Source organism: Conger conger, chromosome 15 (assembly GCF_963514075.1).
Source record: "Conger conger chromosome 15, fConCon1.1, whole genome shotgun sequence".
Lineage (NCBI taxonomy): Eukaryota > Metazoa > Chordata > Actinopteri > Anguilliformes > Congridae > Conger > Conger conger.
The window spans coordinates 32,744,200-32,751,278 of NC_083774.1; the positions used below are offsets into that span (position 1 = coordinate 32,744,200).

General features: G+C 42.0%; 8 non-coding genes across 8 annotated transcripts; all 8 read right to left on the minus strand.

Moving 5' to 3' along the window:
• Positions 1 to 33: 33 nt before the first annotated feature.
• trnal-aag (transfer RNA leucine (anticodon AAG)) lies at positions 34 to 115 on the minus strand. The gene has a single exon. It is a non-coding gene; the product is annotated as a tRNA-Leu (tRNA).
• A 205-nt stretch (positions 116 to 320) lies between these two features.
• On the minus strand, positions 321 to 402 carry trnal-uag (transfer RNA leucine (anticodon UAG)). The gene has a single exon. It is a non-coding gene; the product is annotated as a tRNA-Leu (tRNA).
• A 742-nt stretch (positions 403 to 1,144) lies between these two features.
• On the minus strand, positions 1,145 to 1,226 carry trnal-aag (transfer RNA leucine (anticodon AAG)). The gene has a single exon. It is a non-coding gene; the product is annotated as a tRNA-Leu (tRNA).
• A 205-nt stretch (positions 1,227 to 1,431) lies between these two features.
• trnal-uag (transfer RNA leucine (anticodon UAG)) lies at positions 1,432 to 1,513 on the minus strand. Its single transcript has one exon. It is a non-coding gene; the product is annotated as a tRNA-Leu (tRNA).
• Positions 1,514 to 2,255: 742 nt separating this feature from the next.
• On the minus strand, positions 2,256 to 2,337 carry trnal-aag (transfer RNA leucine (anticodon AAG)). The gene has a single exon. It is a non-coding gene; the product is annotated as a tRNA-Leu (tRNA).
• A 205-nt stretch (positions 2,338 to 2,542) lies between these two features.
• Positions 2,543 to 2,624, minus strand: trnal-uag (transfer RNA leucine (anticodon UAG)). Its single transcript has one exon. It is a non-coding gene; the product is annotated as a tRNA-Leu (tRNA).
• Positions 2,625 to 3,653: 1,029 nt separating this feature from the next.
• trnal-uag (transfer RNA leucine (anticodon UAG)) lies at positions 3,654 to 3,735 on the minus strand. The gene has a single exon. It is a non-coding gene; the product is annotated as a tRNA-Leu (tRNA).
• A 1,029-nt stretch (positions 3,736 to 4,764) lies between these two features.
• Positions 4,765 to 4,846, minus strand: trnal-uag (transfer RNA leucine (anticodon UAG)). The gene has a single exon. It is a non-coding gene; the product is annotated as a tRNA-Leu (tRNA).
• Positions 4,847 to 7,079: the final 2,233 nt, after the last annotated feature.

Below are 7,079 nucleotides of genomic sequence, written 5' to 3' on the forward strand. Positions count from 1 at the left end.
ATTAAGCACGTTATGCAGCTTTTTTGCTGAAAATGGCAGCGGAGGGATTCGAACCCTCGCCTCCGAAGAGACTGGAGCCTTAATCCAGCGCCTTGGACCGCTCGGCCACGCTACCTGAAGCACGCCAACAACACAACAAGAAAAACATTGAATCGTAACAGTTACTGAATCTTATTCAAATGTGGGTAGTTTATATGGGTGTTGCCGTTGTCTGAACACTGAAGAACAAGATGGCATCCTGACCGTGTGAAATCTTTGTTGATTCACTTAGAAGGAGCTTTTCGCGTGGAGCTCCCGATTATGCACGTTCGTAGTTAAAATGGCAGCGGAGGGATTCGAACCCTCGCCTCCGAAGAGACTGGAGCCTAAATCCAGCGCCTTGGACCGCCCGGCCACGCTACCTAAAACCAGGGAACGTCATTAAAACAAAATCTTTGAATTCTGGCAGTTTTCTTTAATTTCCTCATTTTTCAGGACTATTCTGGCTACGTAAAGTCAATTTTACATTGCGTGATGAAAGTGTTTTGCTAATTCCAATGATGTAAAGGATTACTTGATCTGTGTCAGAGCATTTCTGTCTTCATAGACAACATGCTACATTTTTTGAAATTTAGACAGCTTTGATTTTTAATATATTTTTTAGGTTTGAGAACGAATAATTCCGGCACTTGATTTCGAGTGAAAAATGCATTGAATGCATTGATCAACACTGACTGTTCATCTCTTCAAACATTCTGGACCATTCACAGCTCTTTGTATTTCTGGTCCATTTACTTGTGTAAATGTGCGTCCAAAAGAAACCATTTTGTGTCAGGATTTCATGTCCTCACCTTCTTCAAATAACAGTATGTAAGTCAGATCAACTAGTCAGACAAACAAATCGACAAGAGGAGGTTTTCATTTAAATGTTACCCTTCTTTATGGCGAGAAAATTTCATTATTTTGTGAACCAATTAGAACAAGCAGTGTTTAGCCTGTCTATGCCAACAACTGTTGAAATTAGCCACAAAAATTGTTGGTATTATCTCTGCACTGAAAAACATGCTGGCATTCTCTCAATGTGAGATCTGTGGTAATACCGTGAGAACCAGGGTGTAGCATGAAGCTGACCATTAAGCACGTTTTGCAGCTTTTTTGCTGAAAATGGCAGCCGAGGGATTCGAACCCTCGCCTCCGAAGAGACTGGAGCCTTAATCCAGCGCCTTGGACCGCTCGGCCACGCTACCTGAAGCACGCTAACAACACAACAAGAAAAACATTGAATCCTAACAGTTACTGAATCTTATTCAAATGTGGGTAGTTTGTATGGGTGTTGCCGTTGTCTGAACACTGAAGAACAAGATGGCATCCTGACCGTGTGAAATCTTTGTTGATTCACTTAGAAGGAGCTTTTCGCGTGGAGCTCCCGAGTATGCACGTTCGTAGTTAAAATGGCAGCGGAGGGATTCGAACCCTCGCCTCCGAAGAGACTGGAACCTAAATCCAGCGCCTTGGACCGCTCGGCCACGCTACATAAAAACAGGACACGTCATTAAAACAAAATCTTTGAATTCTGGCAGTTTTCTTTAATTTCCAAATTTTTCAGGACTATTCTGGCTACGTAAAGTCAATTTTACATTGCGTGATGAAAGTGTTTTGCTAATTCCAATGATGTAAAGGATTACTTGATCTGTGTCAGAGCATTTCTGTCTTCATAGACAACATGCTACATGTTTTGAAATTTAGACGGCTTTGATTTTTAATATATTTTTTAGGTTTGAGAACGAATAATTCCGGCACTTGATTTGGAGTGAAAAATGCATTGAATGCATTGATCAACACTGACTGTTCATCTCTTCAAACATTCTGGACCATTCACAGCTCTTTGTATTTCTGGTCCATTTACTTGTGTAAATGTGCGTCCAAAAGAAACCATTTTGTGTCAGGATTTCATGTCCTCACCTTCTTCAAATAACAGTATGTAAGTCAGATCAACTAGTCAGACAAACAAATCGACAAGAGGAGGTTTTCATTTAAATGTTACCCTTCTTTATGGCGAGAAAATTTCATTATTTTGTGAACCAATTAGAACAACCAGTGTTTAGCCTGTCTATGCCAACAACTGTTGAAATAAGCCACCAAAATTGTTGGTATTGTCTCTGCACTGAAAAACATGCTGGCATTCTCTCAATGTGAGATCTGTGGTAATACCGTGAGAACCAGGGTGTAGCTTGAAGCTGACCATTAAGCACGTTATGCAGCTTTTTTGCTGAAAATGGCAGCGGAGGGATTCGAACCCTCGCCTCCGAAGAGACTGGAGCCTTAATCCAGCGCCTTGGACCGCTCGGCCACGCTACCTGAAGCATGCTAACAACACAACAAGAAAAACATTGAATCCTAACAGTTACTGAATCTTATTCAAATGTGGGTAGTTTATATGGGTGTTGCCATTGTCTGAACACTGCAGAACAAGATGGCATCCTGACCGTGTGAAATCTTTGTTGATTCACTTAGAAGGAGCTTTTCGCGTGGAGCTCTCAAGTATGCACGTTCGTAGTTAAAATGGCAGCGGAGGGATTCAAACCCTCGCCTCCGAAGAGACTGGAACCTAAATCCAGCGCCTTGGACCGCTCGGCCACGCTACCTAAATCCAGGACACGTCATTAAAACAAAATCTTTGAATACTGGCAGTTTTCTTTAATTTCCTCATTTTTCAGGACTATTCTGGCTACGTAAAGTCAATTTTACATTGCGTGATGAAAGTGTTTTGCTAATTCCAATGATGTAAAGGATTACTTGATCTGTGTCAGAGCATTTCTGTCTTCATAGACAACATGCTACATGTTTTGAAATTTAGACAGCTTTGATTTTTAATATATTTTTTAGGTTTGAGAACGAATAATTCCGGCACTTGATTTCGAGTGAAAAATGCATTGAATGCATTGATCAACACTGACTGTTCATCTCTTCAAACATTCTGGACCATTCACAGCTCTTTGTATTTCTGGTCCATTTACTTGTGTAAATGTGCGTCCAAAAGAAACAATTTTGTGTCAGGATTTCATGTCCTCACCTTCTTCAAATAACAGTATGTAAGTCAGATCAACTAGTCAGACAAACAAATCGACAAGAGGAGGTTTTCATTTAAATGTTACCCTTCTTTATGGCGAGAAAATTTCATTATTTTGTGAACCAATTAGAACAACCAGTGTTTAGCCTGTCTATGCCAACAACTGTTGAAATAAGCCACCAAAATTGTTGATATTGTCTCTGCACTGAAAAACATGCTGGCATTCTCTCAATGTGAGATCTGTGGTAATACCGTGAGAACCAGGGTGTAGCATGAAGCTGACCATTAAGGACGTTTTGCAGCTTTTTTGCTGAAAATGGCAGTGGAGGGATTCCAACGCTCGCCTCCGAAGAGACTGGAGCCTTAATCCAGCGCCTTGGACCGCTCGGCCACGCTACTTGAAGCACGCTAACAACATAACAAGAAAAACATTGAATCCTAACAGTTACTGAATCTTATTCAAATGTGGGTAGTTTATATGGGTGTTGCCGTTGTCTGAACACTGAAGAACAAGATGGCATCCTGACCGTGTGAAATCTTTGTTGATTCACTTAGAAGGAGCTTTTCGCGTGGAGCTCCCGAGTATGCACGTTCGTAGTTAAAATGGCAGCGGAGGGATTCGGACCCTCGCCTCCGAAGAGACTGGAACCTAAATCCAGCGCCTTGGACCGCTCGGCCACGCTACCTAAAACCAGGACACGTCATTAAAACAAAATCTTTGAATTCTGGCAGTTTTCTTTAATTTCCTCATTTTTCAGGACTATTCTGGCTACGTAAAGTCAATTTTACATTGCGTGATGAAATTGTTTTGCTAATTCCAATGATGTAAAGGATTACTTGATCTGTGTCAGAGCATTTCTGTCTTCATAGACAACATGCTACATGTTTTGAAATTTAGACGGCTTTGATTTTTTATATATTTTTTAGGTTTGAGAACGAATAATTCCGGCACTTGATTTCGAGTGAAAAATGCATTGAATGCATTGATCAACACTGACTGTTCATCTCTTCAAACATTCTGGACCAGTCACAGCTCTTTGTATTTCTGGTCCATTTACTTGTGTAAATGTGCGTCCAAAAGAAACCATTTTGTGTCAGGATTTCATGTCCTCACCTTCTTCAAATAACAGTATGTAAGTCAGATCAACTAGTCAGACAAACAAATCGACAAGAGGAGGTTTTCATTTAAATATTACCCTTCTTTATGGCGAGAAAATTTCATTATTTTGTGAACCAATTAGAACAAGCAGTGTTTAGCCTGTCTATGCCAACAACTGTTGAAATTAGCCACAAAAATTGTTGGTATTGTCTCTGCACTGAAAAACATGCTGGCATTCTCTCAATGTGAGATCTGTGGTAATACCGTGAGAACCAGGGTGTTGCATGAAGCTGACCATTAAGCACGTTATGCAGCTTTTTTGCTGAAAATGGGAGCAGAGGGATTCGAACCCTCGCCTCCGAAGAGACTGGAGCCTTAATCCAGCGCCTTGGACCGCACGGCCACGCCACCTGAGGCACGCTAACAACACAACAAGAAAAACATTGAATCCTAACAGTTACTGAATCTTATTCAAATGTGGGTAGTTTATATGGGTGTTGCCGTTGTCTGAACACTGAAGAACAAGATGGCATCCTGACCGTGTGAAATCTTTGTTGATTCACTTAGAAGGAGCTTTTCGCGTGGAGCTCCCGAGTATGCACGTTCGTAGTTAAAATGGCAGCGGAGGGATTCGAACCCTCGCCTCCGAAGAGACTGGAGCCTAAATCCAGCGCCTTGGACCGCTCGGCCACGCTACCTAAAACCAGGGCACGTCATTAAAACAAAATCTTTGAATTCTGGCAGTTTTCTTTAATTTCCTCATTTTTCAGGACTATTCTGGCTACGTAAAGTCAATTTTACATTGCGTGATGAAAGTGTTTTGCTAATTCCAATGATGTAAAGGATTACTTGATCTGTGTCAGAGCATTTCTGTCTTCATAGACAACATGCTACATGTTTTGAAATTTAGACGGCTTTGATTTTTTATATATTTTTTAGGTTTGAGAATGAATAATTCCGGCACTTGATTTGGAGTGAAAAATGCATTGAATGCATTGATCAACACTGACTGTTCATCTCTTCAAACATTCTGGACCATTCACAGCTCTTTGTATTTCTGGTCCATTTACTTGTGTAAATGTGCGTCCAAAAGAAACCATTTTGTGTCAGGATTTCATGTCCTCACCTTCTTCAAATAACAGTATGTAAGTCAGATCAACTAGTCAGACAAACAAATCGACAAGAGGAGGTTTTCATTCAAATGTTACCCTTCTTTATGGCGAGAAAATTTCATTATTTTGTGAACCAATTAGAACAACCAGTGTTTAGCCTGTCTATGCCAACAACTGTTGAAATAAGCCACCAAAATTGTTGATATTGTCTCTGCACTGAAAAACATGCTGGCATTCTCTCAATGTGAGATCTGTGGTAATACCGTGAGAACCAGGGTGTAGCCTGAAGCTGACCATTAAGCACGTTTTGCAGCTTTTTTGCTGAAAATTGCAGCGGAGAGATTCGAACCCTCGCCTCCGAAGAGACTGGAGCCTTTATCCAGCGCCTTGGACCGCTCGGCCACACTAGCTAAAGCGCCAGAAGAGTACAACAAGAAAAACATTGAATCCTAACAGTTACTGAATCTTATTCCAATGTGGGTAACCAGGCCATGACATGCTGGATTACAGACTATCTCACCCACAAACCACAGTTCGTCCAGCTCCAGAGCTGCCACTCAAGACACATTGGAATGCAACAGGGGCGCACCCCAGGGAAATGTTCTTTCCCCATTCCTGTTTACTCTCTACACCGCCAACTTCAGATTCAACTCTGCATCTCCACATCTGCAGAAGTTCTCAGAGGACTCGTCCATCATTGGCTGCATCACTGGGGACAACGAGGATGAGTACAGGAGTCTGGTGACTGGATTCTTCGGCTGGTGTAACAACAACCACCTGCAGCCGAACATCAGCAAAACAATAGAGCTGATGGTTGACCTTCGACGGAAGGGGAAGCCCCCAACACCCATCACCATCCAGGGAGAGGAGGTGGGTGAGGTTGAGTCCTATAAGTTCCTTGGGGTGCACCTCAACAACAAACGGGACTGGACTGACTGGTGGTGCACTCTACAAAAGGGACAGAGCAGGCTGCACTTCTTCAGGCTGTACTTCCTTTGAGGTCTGCAATAAACTACTGCGCATGTTTTATGAGTCAGTGGTGGCCAGCGCAGTATTTTTTGCTTTTGTGTGCTGGGGACGAGGCATTGCAATGGGTCCAATAAGCTGAACAAGCTGGTCAGGAAGGTGGCCTCTGTTGTAGGAGGGGCCTTGACAGTCTGGAGGAGGTGGCTGAGGGGAGGATGAGGTCTAAAATCTGTACCATTCTGGGGAACCCAACCCACCCCCTCTATGGGGAGTTGAATGGCCTGAGGAGCAGCTGCCTCATCCTGCCGAGGTGCTGGAAGGAGCGCTTCAGACGCTCCTATATTCCCTCAGCCATTTGTCTGTATAATGCCGCCTGCCATGGTGATTCCTCCAGTCAGCATGGTGGTCCACACTGGTCACCTCTATATGGACTATTTATTATTATGGACACCTTGCACTATTTATTATTATGGACTATTTATTATTATTATGGACACCTTGCACTTTTATACTTTAGTACTCTCATATGTTGACACACATAACTGTTCTTAACATACTGTATTGGTATTTTTAGTATTCCTATCTATTGTGTTCTCCCTATTTATTCCCTTATTCCTTTTATTCTACTAATCTCTTCTGCTGTGAGGCTGAAATTTCCCCACGGGGATAAAGAAAGAGCTATCTATCTATCTATCTATCTATCTATCTATCTATCTATCTATCTATCTATCTATCTATCTATCTATCTATCTATCTATCTATCTATCTATCTATCTATCTATCTATCTATCTATCTATCTATCTATCAGAACTTGACTCAGTAGGGGAACCCATCTGCCGCTGGTTGACACCG